Source organism: Muntiacus reevesi, chromosome 18 (assembly GCF_963930625.1).
Source record: "Muntiacus reevesi chromosome 18, mMunRee1.1, whole genome shotgun sequence".
NCBI lineage: Eukaryota > Metazoa > Chordata > Mammalia > Artiodactyla > Cervidae > Muntiacus > Muntiacus reevesi.
Window position 1 is genome coordinate 33,619,286 of NC_089266.1, and position 16,063 is coordinate 33,635,348.

The window sequence follows — 16,063 nt, forward strand, 5'->3', positions numbered from 1 at the left end:
TGTAGTTGGAAGTCCTGGCCAATAGGTGTCAAGTGCTGATCAGATCTCCTGGTTGGTCTGCCCTCTTGGGATGGGGAGACACAGAAAGGGCTGAGGGGGAGAGTGGGGATGATTAACAGGCAAGCTGGATCCACTGCTGCTTTTTTCAGTTTATTTGGCTGCACCCAGTCTTAGCTGTGGCATGGCAATTCTTAGTTGTGGCATGCAGGATATAGTTCCCTGACCAGGGATCCAACCTAGGCACCCTGTATTGGGAGTGAGAAGTCTTAACCACTGGACCACTACAGAAGTCCCCCTGATGTGGGATGGGACCAAGTGGGCTTCATGAGATGCCCAGCTCCCTGACAGTGAACCCTAGTGGACAATTCTGTTTCAGCTTTCCTCTACCTCCGGTTCCAGGGACATCAAGGACATGGAAAAAGTCAAGGACGCCATAACTTCTCCTGTAGCTTTCAAAGCGTTCTCAGGATCCACCATGTCAATCTCGCTCATGCTGTGTCATTCTTGCTATGCACTTCCCACTTCCAGAGCCCTTCCACCCCTTCCTCCCGACTTGGCCACCTCTGGGCTGCCTCCCTCTTCCCCCTTCTCTTTTTTTTTTTTTTTTTTTTTTTTTGTGGTGGAAAAAGTAAGGACTGGGGAGACCAGAGTCCTTGTTTACCCTTCTCAAGATGACTCCAGGATGTCTTCTCACAGACTTTATGGTTCTGGTTCCTTGTTTGTAAAACGGTGGGGGGCGCGCGGGCGGGAGGGTGGTCCATGCAAGATTAGAAGCGCTGGACGGTTCTGAGCGCCTTCCCATCTCTAATAGAGGCTGGGACCAGTTCTCTGTGCCCATCCACGAGTACTTTCTGTTTCTATGTTTTTGGGGAAGTTGCTTTTTCTTGGTATTGAGTGAGTCAGGAGAAGAAAAACCATTGGCAGTCCCATCTCTCAAAGCCTCAGGTAGGGCTGTGGCTTCTGACAACACTAACGGCTGATCTTGTGGCCGATTTCGATCGCCTCTAACAGATATTGTGACACAAGTCCCATTCAAGAGTGAAAATGGAAATTCCAGCCTCGCCCTTTGTGACCTCTGAAATAAACTGCTATTCTTTCGTCGCCAGAGCTGCTCGCACAACACAGCAGCCAACCTTCTCATTCCTAATTTGTAACGAGGAAACGGAGGCATGGGGAAGAGTAGTGATTTCCGGGATCCCTAAGAGTTCTTCCAGCTCCGGGTAAAAAAACACATCTGCCCGCGTGGCCTGTGGGGAGAACGGGCGGGGGAGGGCGCCAGAAGAGGGCCTGGACCCTGGAGACGACCCCTCCCCGCCTTCAGGAGAAACGGCTGCAGTCAAAGCCACTGGTGATGGAAGGTGAGGAAGTCAGACCAGAGGCTGGGGCAGCCGGGCCGAAAGTCTGGATGGGCTGGTATTTCTGGAAAGATTTCTGCCCAAGGACGAAGGGCGAGGGTCGCGGGGCCCGTGTGCACAGCAGGGGTGCGGGCATTTTAAAGGTTAAGAGCACCCGTAGAAAATAGAAGTAGGAGGAGGAAGTGGGGCTCTGGGGCGCAGTGCGAGAAGGAAGCAGCTCGTCGGAGCTTCCCCTTTTTCCTCCTTCCCCGAAGCCCCCACCCCAGGCCCCTCGCCCGCTCCGCCCACCCATCCCGCCCTGCCAAGCCGCGCTTCCGCTCCCCCGGGTCCAGCCTCACCTTACTCCCGGGGACGGCCCGGGGTGGGGGGGGGGGGTCGCCTGTACTAGGCACTGGCGTCCCTCAGGCCTTGGCCAGCCTCCGGCCAGGACCTATTCCTTCCGAGGGCAGACGAGCTCAGAGCTGGGCGGCTCCTCAAACACGCGGCGGGCTCGGGCCGTGCTCCGAGGATGCTTGCTTGGGGTCAGGCTGGCGTCCGGCCGACGCCGCCCGGCCACCAGGTGGCGCGAGAGTCCGTCTGGGCGGCCTGCCCCGCCCGGCCCCGAGCAGGCCCCGCCTCGGCATGGCCCCGCCCCGGCATGGCCCCGCCCCCAGTCCGCCGTCGGAGCGGAGCCCTGATCGATGCTGGGACTCGCCGCGCGGGTCCCCAGCTCCCGCGCGGTGGTCGCGACGGTACCCAGAGTCGCAGGGAGTCGCCTCTGGAGAGGGACTCGGCGCCCAGCGGGGACTGCAGGTGTGTGGCCGGGGCTCGGGGGCGCGGAATGCACGCGTAGGGGCTTGAGGCCGAACCAGAGCTGCCCGCGGACACTTGGAGAGCGGTGCGCTGGACAGATCCTGCCGTCTTCTGTCTCTAAGAATAGGGCCCACTGCCGGGGACACGACCCGCACACACGCGTGCCCAGTAATCTCACAGACAGAAAAGTATGCCGGCGACTGTCCATCCTTACCTAAGTAGCCACTGATGGAGGCGTCTGTGCGGTCCGAGTGTGACCGCAGCCTCCTGCTGCCTCTTTCGAAGCTGCCTTGTGTCTTCGGGTCAAGGAGTCTGCTCTCCCGTCTGGGAGCGCTCTCTCTCTTTGGGAGCCTTGGCATCAGGGGTCCTTAGCCACCAGGACCTCCAGGGGGGAGCGCGGGCCCCCAGACAGTGGTTGCTTTTCTCTAGAAGCGCACTCTTGGCACTGTCAGCTTATCCGTGTTTACACCCCTCAGTGTCCCTGCGTGACTCTTGTGTGCGCGTGTGCATGGGTGTGCGCGTGCGCGTGCGCGCTGGCCCATCCCAGGCCTTGGGTAAATAAAGTTCTTTAGGTCAGTAGGAGGAAGGAGATTGTTCAGAGGGAAAAGGAAGGCGAGATGAAAGCAGCAGGATGTGGTATCAAGTGAGTTACAAGCCTCTTGCAGAAAGGAGTGGGTTTGGGCGAAATGAGGGCCGGAACTGGGCCAGGTTTATGTGCGTCCAGGGTTCTGTCTGGGTCCCCCATCTTTCCCTCCCTGCAGGGGTCACTCTGCCTTCCCTCCTCCTGGCCTGGGACCACCCAGAAAGGCACTGGTTCCCAGAACTTGTTAAAACACACTTTCTCCAGGCCCCCTCTACAGCACAGCTTTCCAAGGGTGGGGTCTGGAATCTATTTTTCTAAAATTTGAATAAGATCCGTTAAGTGATGAGGCTGGCGCCATTGCTTGGGAACCCTGGATGCTGTGGAAAGGAGGCCAGGGTTCCAGCTGTGCCCAGCTGTGTGACCCTAAGCCTCGTGAACGTCACACTGCCCCCTCCCAGCCTACTTCCCCATCTGCAAAATGGGCCCTAACATGCAACCTCGGGGAGCAAATCAAATGAGAAAAGTGTGAGCAGGGCGTCTGCACAGGGAGCTGCCCTGGGTATTTGCAGAACAAAGGAGTAGGCATCTCGGGCTTACCTGCTTCCTCAGCGGGGACACTGCGGTGTGGCTCCAGGAAGACAGTTTTGAATGATCTACTCTCTCTTCCTGCTCAGAAGACCCTCCCCTGCTTCTTGGAGAATAACTAGCCAGGATGGTAATTCTGGGGACAGCGCAGAGTCTTTGTGTGCCCGGCCTCATTGTTTTTTTGTTTGTTGTTTTTAAATTTTGGTTTCGAGGGCTCTTTGTTGCTGCAGCTCCGTTGCCATTGCCGGGGACCTGTGGGATCTTAGTTCCCTGACCGGGGATTGAATGCGCATCCCCTGCATTAAGAGGGGGATTCTTAACCTCTGGACCACCAGGGAAGGCCCCTCATCAGGGTTTTAAGACCCTTGCCAATCTCTTAGGTGAGGAATAACTAACTGTCTTCTCTACAAGCTGTAGTGGACAGAGAAAGACTTCGGTCTTCTTTGCCTGCCTCTCCCCAGCATGTGCCCCCCCCACCTTTTTTTTTTCTTTCAAGAAGAATCAAGTGGAAGCTAACCGGGTAACCAGTGTGTTTGGGGTTACTGCAGGGGTCATAATGTGGAGATGGAGGCTGGCTGTTTGTTGGAGGCTCCTCCATGGCCACAGGTTAGTCATTGATCACCAGCCTTCCGGCAGAGAAGTGGAAAAAGGAGAGGCAATCACCTTTGCCTGGGCAGCCCAGTGTCAGAGGCTCCAGCTTGGGTTCAGAGGAACCCTCCTGACTTGGTCTTTGTTCAGAGAGCCTCACTCCCAAAGGACTGAGCTGGCCAGACTACTGTGGGACCTCTGGGAACTAGAAGACTTGTTTGCCTCAGCTGTGGGTGGACTGAAAGCCTGGATCAGCTTCTTAAGCGAGGAAGTATCTAGAGGGGCAAGATGGAGTGATTGTCATCAGCTCAAGGAGGAGGTTTGAGGTTCTTGCATAGATGGGGTGGGGGGTGGACAAAGGAAAGACTGTGTCTGACTTCTGCCCAGAGGCAAGCTGAGACACTTGCACAGCAAACATATATTACTTATTAGGGTATTCCGTTGATGTGACGATGTATGCATTTTCACATTTTAACAACTCTGAAATCATCTTACCATCCATGGTATCTTACCATTATAATAGGTGGCAATATTTCTTTCTTTCTTATGGCACACAGAATAATGATGTGGTGGTGGTGGTGGTGTAGACTCGAGGTCATTTGCCACCTCTTGTAGCCCGCCAGGCTCCTCTGTCCATAGGATTTTCCCAGGCAAGAATATTGAAGCGGGTTGTCATTTCCTTGTCCAGCGTATCTTCCTGACCCAGGGATCAAACCCGTATCTCCTACATTGCAGGAGGATTCTTTACCACTGAGTGACTAAGGAAGCCCAAAATAATGGCGCATCTTACAATTAATGGCATCTTTTTCGATTCTGTGAAATATGATGTGTATTTTACAAATATGGGGGGTGTTTTCGATGTACAGGGGTACACACAGAACTACATCATTCTCATAAGTGAAATTGCACGTATCACTTTTTCTACCAGCTCTACCTTGTAAACACCAAAACTTTTCATGGTATCCAGTTTTTAAAAGAAGTCCTTATAAAATGTGTTGCTTGCCTTTATAAATCTAGCACATGGTGTGTGATTTAATAATTTCTTGAAAATGTTAAACGGTTCTACCTGCCATTTTGTGCATACCTTGGGTTTGCTCAGGACAAAATTTTTGTCATCTTTCTTTTTGTCCTTTTCCCCTTTAGCTATCATTTCATGGTCCTTGGCAGTGGGCTAAGTATTTCTCCATTTCCTTTTCATCTTCACTGCCATACTCAGGTTGCTACCATTATTATCCACATTTCATGCAGGAAGAAACTAAGGACCAGGACGATACTGCTAGGAAGCGCCAGGGCTGGGTGGATGACCAGAGATAACCCAGCCCAAGAGGCATCTGCCTGTGCCTGTGGGCATGGAGAGTATGGCTTGTGGAACTGACTTTGGGAGCCTGAATGTGGCCGTCTACAGGTCTTTTCTGTTTGCTTCCAGGCTAGTGGCTGGAAGGTTCTGGATAGTTGGGTTATCAGCCAAGTGGCTTCCGGATAAGTGAGGTATAGCTATAGCAAAGTGCATGAGATTGGAGGGGAGGGCTAATGAATGGGAAGAAGTGGGTGACCAGTGGCACCAAGCAGATATTGGGTCCTTCTTGAGTCTACCGCATCTAGCACTCGGGGTGCATGGCTTTGAGCTTTAGGGTTTGTCCTTAGTGGGAGACGCCTGCCTCCAGCTTTCCCCAACTCCCAGTCCAGCTTCTCTCATGTTGCCATGGGGATATAAGACAACAAAGCTGAACAGGTCACTTTCCAGCTGTAAATCCTCCCGAGCTGCCCTGGCCCTCTGGGGAAGGTCCATACCCCTTAGCATGCCTAACAAGGCCTCTACCACCCAGGTCAGGTCACCCTGCCTTCTTCATCTCCTGAAACTGGGGCAAACCTCTGCCTTTGCACGTGCTGCTCCTTCCCGCCACTTTGCCCTTCGCGTCCACTGCCTGCCTGGCAGACCATGAATTCATCCTTGGATGCCCAGCTCCAACCTCATCATCTTTGAAGGCTTCCCCAACCCCCTCCTCACTCCACAGCACTGGCCACGCCATCCTTCCATCCTCCTCGTGCCTTTCGTGTCCTACTGGAGCACTGGTCCCTCTGGCCTGCAGAGTCTGACCAGTGACATGGGGGCTGGGTCACCAGGGCCTTCTGATGCTCAGCACAGCCGTTCAGCTGTCACCATCAAACTCCCCAGGATTTCTTAGAAAGCCACGAACAGCAATAGTGGGGGCTGCCAAGGGGGCTGCCGAGCGCAGGGTGTTGTGGGGGGCAGAAGGGTGGGGTCCAGAGGGAGCGGTGTGCTTTTCATTTTCATGTCCTCAAGAGTCTTGCTGCTGTTGTTGTTGACCTAGGCAAATGAGTCTGTGTGGTTTCCTTGTGGGGGGCAGGGCTGGGGTGTGACAGCTGAAGGCAGCTTCTGCCTTCTGTGGAGTCAGGGGGGCTGTGTTTCTGCCTGACTCCCCTACTCCCAGCCCTGTGACCCTGGGTGAGTCCACATACATCAGAAGTGTCAGTTTCCCCATCTCCCTGGAAGAGTGCATGGATACTTTCTACGGCCCCTTCCTCATCTCTAACAGTCCATTCCTTGGCTCAGCACCTCTGCACGGAGCACCTTCCGTGTGCTAGGTATGTGCTGGGGCTCTGAGGACCCTGTGGGAGACAGATAACGTTCCTGGAAATTTTTCATTTTGGCTGCATTGGGTCTTCATTGCGGGCTTTTCTCTGGTTGCAGTACTTGGGCTTAGTTACCCTGTGGAATATGGGATCTTAGCTCCCCGACCAGGGATAAAACCTACATCCCCTACATGGGAAGGCAGATTCTTAACCACTGGACCACCAGGGAAGCCCCCCTCTCCTGGTGGAAATTAGTCTAGTGGGCAGGACACTAGACACCTATCGTGTAATTTCCATCGTGAGAATGATGAGGTCCCGGGGGACTATGGAAAAGGAGCCCCATATAGTTTGAGGATTAAGGAGAGGCTTCCCTGAAGAAGTCACGTTTGAGTTGAGAATTGAGAGATACAAAATAGAAGAAAATACCAGTGGTAAAAATGATCCCCAACACTGAGCAGACATGTGCTAAGCCCTCTCTGGGTGCACCCTCTCAGGAATTCCTTTCAGTATCTCTGTGGGGTGTGGGGGCCTCGTCTCCTGCAAAAACCAAGTGCGATAACTCTGGCATAAACCAGAGACCCATCCCCTGCACCCCGTCTCCCCCCCCTCCTTGCCTCTTCCCCTCCTCCGAGGTCGCATGAAGGTCATAAACACTATTAGGGGGCGCCTCCCTTTTCTTTTGTTCTGATCATCACCAAAGAGTAGTTCCTTTGCTGCTGAGGGGCTCCTTGCAGGAGTCCCTTGCATTTGCTCTCACATTGGCCATCCACAGCGAAAGGAGCCTCCATCCACAGAAAACCACCGTGTCACCCGTTGGCCTTTCGTTCAATCCCTCTCGGAGTTGTTGTCCTTACAACCCAGATTTTGTGTATTTCCTAAGAAGTCATCCTCTCAGCACCCACATCCTTCTTTTTCCTTCCAAGTTTTCTTCCCAGGACCCCAAGTCTCTGTGGATGTACCTCTGGCTTTTGGGTCTGAGCGTTTGTTCCTGAGTGACTTGGTGGTTTTGACTCTGATCAGGCAAATCTCCCCACAGCCACTTACATGCAGCCTGGCTGAGGCTACCCTCCTCCTCAGTGCATTTTCTGGGTGAGATTACATCTACACCTGCTGCTCTTACAGGAGACTTTCGAACTCAGTCTCAATAATGGGCCTCTTTGAGAAGCTGATAAAGCCATAGATCATCCCCTCCATCTTCCCACAAAAGGCACACGTGTGCACGCACACACATGCTCTTTCAAAGTTTTGCAGAAAACCTCTGCGTCTTCTCAGACCTCTGCTGTCCACCAGGGAACCCACGTGAGTAACCTCTGATCTGGAAAACAGACTTAATATACACCGATTTCTTTGGCTCCATTCAGGAGTCAGCTGTTGTCAGAGAGATGGATCTCTCCCTGGGGAGATCTCAGGGCTCGGCGTAGGGACCACTCCCAAGCCATGCACACACTTCCTGGGTTTATTATCAAGTCTTGAATTCAATCCATTTCCAAGATGATTGAAGAACATTACTTTAGCTAGTTGTTGTTTAGTCACTAAGTCGTGTCCAACTCTGCGACCCCACGGACTGTAGCCCGTCCCCATGGACTGTAGCCCGACCCCATGGACTGTAGCCCATCGGGCTCCTCTGTCCATGGGATTTCCTAGGCAAGAATACTAGACTAGATCTTCCCAACCCAGGGATCAAACCCATGTCTCCTGCATTGACAGGTGGGTTCTTTACCGCTGATCCACCAGGGAAGCCCTTACTTTGGCTAGTGGTGTCCTTAAAAGAAGCCCTCTGCTCTGGTTCCCCTACCCCCAGCCAGGGAGCAAGACTTAAGGCTAGAAATGAGACCAGAGAAGGTGCGTGTTGGTGGCTATTCTCATGAATAGAGACGATCCAGGAAGCAGAGAGGCAGCCACTGCTGGTGTTTTTGCGGCAAATATTCTCACGGCCTCCCTTGTTCTCAGGGACTGGCGTGAGTGTGGGGCTTTATTTCTCTGATGTGGTTGTAGTTCTTTAGAGCTGATGCCTTGAGTCGTGTGCCATGTGTGAAGCAAGTTTTCTTCAATTCCTCATTTCTAAGGATTTGTTAAAAGCATGGATGGAAGTTAGGTTTGTCGGTTACAACTAGAAGCATCCACTAGGAAAGCCTTGTATTCTTTTACCTTGAGATAGGTTTGCGTGATGTGTTATATCATTAACTTCCTTCACTTCAGCCCTGCTTGCCCTTCTGGAGTAAACTCTGCTTAGTCAAGGAGTTTTGTTCTTTCAGAACAGTGCTAGGTTTGATTTGTTGCGATGCCTTTGAGAATTCTTGCAGTCGTGCTCACAGATAAGGTCGGCCCATATTCTCCTCTTTTATACTGCTGTTGTCATGTTTTGATGTACTGCATATGCAAAATGATTTTGGAGGCATTTCATCTCCTCCTGGGGCTTCCCTGGTGGTTTGGTGGTAAAGAACCCGCTTGCCAAGGCAGATGAAGGTTCAATCCCTGGGTCGGGAAGATCCCCTGGAGGAGGAAATGGCAACCCACTCCAGTATTCTTGCCTGGAGAATCCCATGGACAGAGGATCCTGGAGGGCTATAGTCCACAGGGTCTCAGAGTCGGACACAACTGAGTGAGTGAGTATGAGCATCTTCTCCTGCGCTCTGGGGACAGCTGGCAGAGCAGGGCATGATCTGTGTCTCCGAAGTTGGAAGAACAGCTTGATCTTAGGTTTCCTGCTACTGGATTCTTGGTTTCCCATTTCCCAAGCCTTCCTCTCCTCTTCGCTCTTCCTTAGTCCTCCCAGGTACACACCTAGCACCTCAGTGCTCCCAAGCTGGAACCTCAGAGTCATCTTTGATTCTTGAGCCTTCAGCAGTTCTCCACTGATTCCCATGAGTCTTTCCTTTCCCTGCCCTTCAGCTAAGGGAAGGCTCATTTCCACTCTTGGATGTTTCCATCCATCTGGAGAGTGGTGCAAGGCCAGGTGCTGTGTTTAGTGGGGATGCGGATAAACCATCTTATACCCAGAGAAAGGTAACCAAGGTAGTGATGGCACAATATACCATGTTTACAGAAGGAGAGGTGTTTTTCTATATGAAGAGGACATAAAGGAGAAGTCATATTCATTTTTAGATATTTGAAGGGCAGCAGCCTTTCCCAATGGCTCAGTGGGTAAAGAATTCACCTGCAATGCAGGAGACATGGGATTAATCCCTGGGTCAGGAAGAACCGCTGGAGAAGGAAGTGGCAACCCAGTATTCTTGTCTGAAAAATCCCATGGACAGAAGAGCCTGGCAGGCTGCAGTCTGTGGGGTCACAAAGAGTTGGACACGACTAAGCGACTAACACTCTACTTCGGGACTAAGCACAATTCTTTGGAAAAGGTGAAGACCTGCCCTGTAGAGGTCATTCTCCTAGGAGGAAAGGGACCCATGAAGGGAATTGTGAGGAAATAGATCTCAGCTCACCACAGGGAAGATCTTAGAGAAGTTCAGAGCAGAATAACAATGGAATGGTCAGACTTGTGGTGGTGAGTTCCCCATTGGGAGAAACATTCAAGGAAAACACATGTCAGATGTAGAAACGAAAGCTGTGAGAATGGAGACAGATCACTTCATTTCTAAGCATCTGTAATTCTCCAAATCTTGGTGACTGTGTCCTACTGGTTGTAGGAAAGTTGGTTGTTCTGATGACATAATTTGAATTTAAGAAATTCAGTGGCCTTGAATAAACAAATCCCACAGCTGGGCAGTTCCCTCACAAATCCTGCAGCCTGTCTTCAGAGCCCATCCTCCCAGAGCAGGAGCTCGGTGGTGGTTAGAAAACCAGAGCCATGCGTGGTAAGACCCTGGAGCCACAGTTGGACATGGGGATGCTTGCCCATCTCCTGTGCTGGAGATGGACTTTTTTTGGGTGGGGGGCAGGAGGGAGTCTCTTGTTCTTGGCTCCTTCTGAAGCAATCTGATAAAATGGACTACTTCAGAGACACCTTCCTCTGTGGCTGTCCCAGAGAAACTGTCAGCGCCAACCTGATCCACCTCCAGGTCACGTGGGGGAATTAATGGCCTCTTGTACTTGGGGTTTTTGAGCCAACATTTAATGGGCCTTTGCTTTTCACATTCACTTCTGTACTGACATCTCGAGAGTTTCATTTTGAGAAAACCCAAAACTCAGAGCTCTCCTTCGCCTGTTATTGTGCTTAAGTGAACACAGGGGGTTTGTGGTGTGATGTTCAGACTACTGAATGGGAGTAGGAGCTGAGATCTCTAGTCCTAGCTCTCCCCCACTCAGCTGCTCATCTCCCTAAGCCTGTTCCCTCTTGGCTCAAGGGGCTCTATATCCTGACATCCTAAGAGTTTTACAGTCTTCTTTCCAAGAGTAGACTGATAGGAGCTGCTCTGATGGGCTGAGCAGAGAGGGGACCGCTCCTTCCCTCATGGTACCCATGTCACGGCAGGACTCCCAGAGGCTAAAGTCCTTCTGACCACAGTGGGGCCCTGCCTCCCTCCACCCAGGCTTCTCTACTGGAAGTCTTCCTCTGAAGTCATTGGTGGCCTTGTAATGGCAGATTCCAATGGCTTTCCACTAGTTTGCATCTCTTTGCAGTTTCTGTAGCATTTGATGTCCAGAACCCCTTGCTAGAGAGCTTCCCAGGTGGCTCAGCAGTAAAGAATCCATCTGCCAACACAGGAGATGCAGAAGACGCAGTTTTGATCTTTGCATCAGGAAGATCCCCTGGAGAAGGAAATGGCAACCCACTCCAGTGTTCCTGCCTGGGAAATCCCATGGACAGAGGCGACTGGAGAGCTATAGTCCATGGGGTCACAGAGTCAGACACAACTGAGCGACTGAGCACACACACACCCTGACCTAGAGCCTCTTCCTCACCATATGCACCTCCTGGCATTCCTCTGCACGGTCCTCTTCTTGCTGTCCCAGATCATGCTTAGCGCCTTCACCCAGACCCTCATCTCCAAGTCCATGCTGGTCAATTTTACCATTTCGATGTCAACACAATTCTGGAGCCCAGCTCTTCATCCACGTCGCAGGCTTCCTCTCCAGACTTCCCCATTTGGGGATCTCTAGTGAAACCAGACTCCTGGTCTGGAGTGGAGACGTTGCAGTCACCTCTGAGTGCTCCCTCCCTTTTCCTGTCCCCCACTCTCCAGCCAGCTTTGATGGCGTTTCCTTTGGTTCTTGCTTCTTTTCACTTCCCCATAGTCCCCCCTGTCACCCAACTCAGCTTTCGTCACCAGCATCCTAGGCTTGCTCATGGGCCTTCTGGACCCTGCTCTCTTCCTCGCTTCCCCCAGGAGATTCTTCTAATGAAACTCTTTGTCACCACGCTCAGAAGCCTTTGGTGCCACCTGCCGCCTAGGGAAAGTCCAAAGTCCAAGGTCTTGTGTTTGGAGTTTCAAAGCCGAGTCTTGTTCTTCGAATCTTTTCCGTGAATCCACACTCTCTCCTCCAGCTAGATGGCCTGACTCAGTTTCCTCCCCAAGACCTGATGGGTATTCTTATTTCTCCCTTCTCCTCCCGGTGAGGAAAACCTCCCAACCATCTTGTACAGAGCCAACTCCCCGCTGAGGGGCCAGCATCTGGCGGTGCTCAGTTCATGTTTGTGAACGAATGTTTGCCTGGTGGAGCACCCAGCACACAGGAAGTCTGGATCAGCCCCGGTGGCTGATGATCAGGCATCTGAGTGGGATTCAGTCAACCTCTGAGAATGCATTCTCAGGCATCTCCCTGGATTCTGTGGGTCCCACCTGAGGTAAGGGTACCCTTTTGGTTTTCCCTGGTGGCTTACATGATAAAGAATCTGCCTGCAAGGCAGGAGACCTGGGTTGGAAAAATCCCCTGGAGAAGAGAATGGCAACCCACTCTGGTATTCTTGCCTGGAGAATTCCATGGACAGAGGAGCCTGGCGGCCTGCAGTACATGGATTCACAAAGAGTCAGACATGACTGAGTAACACTTTTCACTTTCAAAGGGGCAAAGTCCTGGGCCTTTACCCTCCAGTATGGGCAAGACAGGCTGGTGGAGGGGACGGGTGGACAGATGGGGTTCAAATGCATCAAGCCCCTGGTAAACTCCAGCTACTAAGCCCCTCATCCTTGGGAAACTGTTCCACCCTCCAAGTTATTCAGATTCAAGACAGCAGCTGGGCACCCCTGGTAAGCCCAAACAAGCCACTCCCAGCTGGTGACCCCACGTTACAGGAGCCTGGGGAAGTGTCTGTTTGCAACACTGGTTGTTTACAAGGCAGAGGGGCTTCCTGTCCCGCCTACCAGGCTGACTGTGAGGCAATCAGGAGCTGTGTCTTCAGGGGCACTAAGGCAAAGAAATGCTTGGAGGATTTCTTGGGATTCTTCAGACATCCCAAGGTGGGGTGTCTGGCTATGCTGACCCTCGAGGAAGCCAAGGACAACATGGAACAAGCTCAGGTTTTTGAACCGGGAGAAAATTAAATGTGACTGATAATTAATTTGCGCATCGCCCTTTACAACTTCTAAAGCATTGTTCATAAGTGCAGCCCAGCTAGTCTAATGTAGAACCTTTTAGAGGGAAAAGAAATTCCCTTGGTCATGCCCAAGCAAGGTAAACAAGGACAAGGTTCTCTTTTTCTTTACTGCTTTGGAGAGGAAAGAAGGCTTTCTGGGACTTCTCTGGTGATCCAGTGGTTAAGAATCTGCCTGCCAATGCAGGGGACACAGGTTGGATCCCTGGTCCGGGAAGATTCCACATGCCGTGGAGCAACTCAGCCCGTGTGCCACAACTACTGAGCCTGTGCGCCTAGAGCCTGTGCTCTGCAAGAAGAGAAGGCCCTTCACGGCAATGAAGAGTAGCCCCTGTTCTCCCCAGCTAGAGAAAGACCCTGCCCAGAAACGAAGACCCAGCACAGCCAAAAAAAGTAAATATTTTTTAAAAAGAAGAAGGCTTTCTGGGGTAAGGAGAGAGTAGTGGAAAGGCCTCCCCAGGAGAGAGAAGCTTCCAGTTGTGCTTCCAAGTTCATTCAACATGGCAAGTGACGCCCCTCTGCTCACCCACCAGAGAAATGGGCCGAGGGGGCCAAAGCTGCCCCTTCCCCCCACCAGCCTGGGACCACTGCCATGGCACCCACAAGAACAGAGGCTTGTGTCCAGGGCCCCCGTCTCTGGGTTCCGACATAGGCGCCTGGAAAGGTCTGGGAACGTGCCTCGCGCTCTTTTGGGCCTGGGGACAGGGGGACCCTGTGTCCTCTCTCTAGTAAGCAGGCTATCCAAAGATGGTGTTCACCCCACCACGTGACTTCTGATGCCCTGAGGCTGTTCTCTTTGGTGACTGCTTTCTCCGAACCCAGTAGAGAGAAGATGCGAAACAGAAGCTGCACCCCAGCAGGGCAGAGGTGCTAGGGACGCCCGCGCCGTCAACACGTGGGCCTACGCATCACAGTGCGATAATTCTGGTCTGTGTAGGGAGGTTTACCACGTAAAGCGCGAAGCAAGAAAAACAACCGCGCGCAGCCCTCTAAGAATCTGACACTCAAACCTCCTACTTGAAAGTGGCAGAGGTCAGCCTGAGGGGTGGGGCTGAGAAGGGAGGTGAGAGGTTGTGTTGAGCGAGCACGAGCTTTGTGTGGCATCAAGAAAAACAACATATTTCTGAACGAGTGAGGCTGCTGACCTCAGGTCCAAGGCATGGGAGGTAATGTGTGGGGGTTGGGAGAGGAGGTCGTTCTAGGAGGTGAAAGGTCGGATGTGTTGAGTCCTGCCCTGAAAAAGTGCTGCAGACAGGTTCCGGAGGCTGGCTAAACTTCCGGGGACCGTCCGCCCCGCCCCCGGGGACCGCCCCCCCCCCCCCCCCCCCCCCCCGCAGCCTGGTACTACCAGGAAGGGACACAGAGCCCTTGGACACCCACCGCCGCTGTAGCCCGCGCTTTCTTCCTTATATAGAAGGACCTGACCTGGACGCCTGGCCTTGATATAAAACCTCTCCCCACCTCTCCTTCCTCGCAGACTCTCTTTGTCTCCTCACTCACCCGCCCCTCCCCGGGAGTTCTGCCCGAGAGCGACCGCCCAATAAAGGCCTTCACCACCGGTCCTTAGAGGTGGCTCTTTCTTCCCGCGGCGTTTTCTAACAGGAGGCACCCGAGTGGGCCAGAAAAAACAAGATGGCGGAGCTCTGTGGAAACAGCCAGAAGGAAGCCCTCAATACTGGGCCGAGTATTGGGTGTAATGGAGACAGAAGGAGATGCCCCCAATTTCCCATTCCCTTTAGGTGCTGTCATGGTCCTGCGTCCCCCCTGAGATGGATGTAGTGGCTGAGAATGCCCCTTCTTGCACCAAGCCTCAACTCTACTAGTTTCCCTTCAAGGTTCCTGTGGAGGGGCTGTGGAAGGATTAGGCTGGCACCATGGCTGAGTTCAGGGCGCAGTCCTCTCAGAGACTCCGGTTTTCCTTCTCCTACCCACTCAGCATTTTCCAAGATGAGATTACTTCTCATTGACTGCTTGCTTCTAAGACCTATTCAGTAGTTGGAGGTGGGAACGTTATTATTATTGTTAATTAAAGGCTTAATTTTTTAGAACGTTTAAGGTTACAACAAAACTGAGAGGAAGGTACAGAGATTTGTCATATTACCCCCTGCCCCGCACATCATCAACATCACTCATCAGACGGGCACATGTTGTTTTACACCAAGGATGAATGTACATTTATATTATTCGGTTGGCCAGAAGATTCATTTGGGTTTTTTCATAACACATTATGGAATATTGGAACATTATGGAATATATTCAAGACATTATGGAATATACTCAATATTCTATATTGGAGTATAGTTTTTTCTTTTTCTTTTTTTCCCATCCTATCATTTTGGAGTATAGTTGATTAACAATGATGTGTTGGTTACAGGTACACAGCAAGGTGATTTAGTAATATCCATACAAGTATCCATTCTTTTTCAAATTGTTTTCCCATTCCAGTTATTACAGAATATAGAGCCAAGCTCCCCATGCTGTACAATAGATCTTGGTTGGCTATCTGTTTTAAATATAGTAGTGTGTACATGTCAATCTCAAGCTCCTATCCCCACTCCCACCCTTGCCCCCATCCCATCCATAACGGATACACCTACATTGACACATCATAATCACCCAAAGTCCATAGTTTACCTTTGGTTTCACTCTTGATATTTTTACACTCTATGAATTTTATGAATGTAATGACATATATCTATTATTATAATATTATACAGAGTATTGCATGTGTGCATGTGTGCTCAGTCATGTGTGACTGTGACCCCAAGGACTGTAGCCCACCAGGCTCCTCTGTCCTTGGGACTTCCCAGGCAAGAATACTGGAACAGGTTGCCATTTTCTTCTCCAGGGGATCTTCCCGACCCTGGGATCGAACCCGCATCGCTTGCATCTCCTACATGCTAGCAAGTTGGTTCTTTACCAGCTGAGCAACCAGGGACCCCCCCATACAGAGTATTGTCAATGCCCTAAAATTTCTCTGTGCTTTGTCTAGTCTTCTCCCCCTGCTCCCGGGAAATCAATGATCTTTGTATTATCTCCATAGTTTTGTTTGGAGGACATAATTTTTCACTGAAC

The 16,063-nt window shown here is 51.7% G+C and overlaps 1 protein-coding gene across 2 annotated transcripts in view; it reads left to right on the top strand.

The window, feature by feature from the left end:
* The first annotated feature begins 2,026 nt into the window (after positions 1–2,026).
* The window catches only part of PIK3R5 (phosphoinositide-3-kinase regulatory subunit 5), a 73,951-nt gene continuing 59,914 nt past the window's right edge, over positions 2,027–16,063 (top strand). For both annotated transcript variants that reach the window (XM_065910478.1, XM_065910479.1), the window contains exon 1: positions 2,027–2,147. The gene's annotated coding sequence lies outside the window, so the exon portion shown is untranslated. The remainder of the gene's footprint in view (positions 2,148–16,063) is intronic.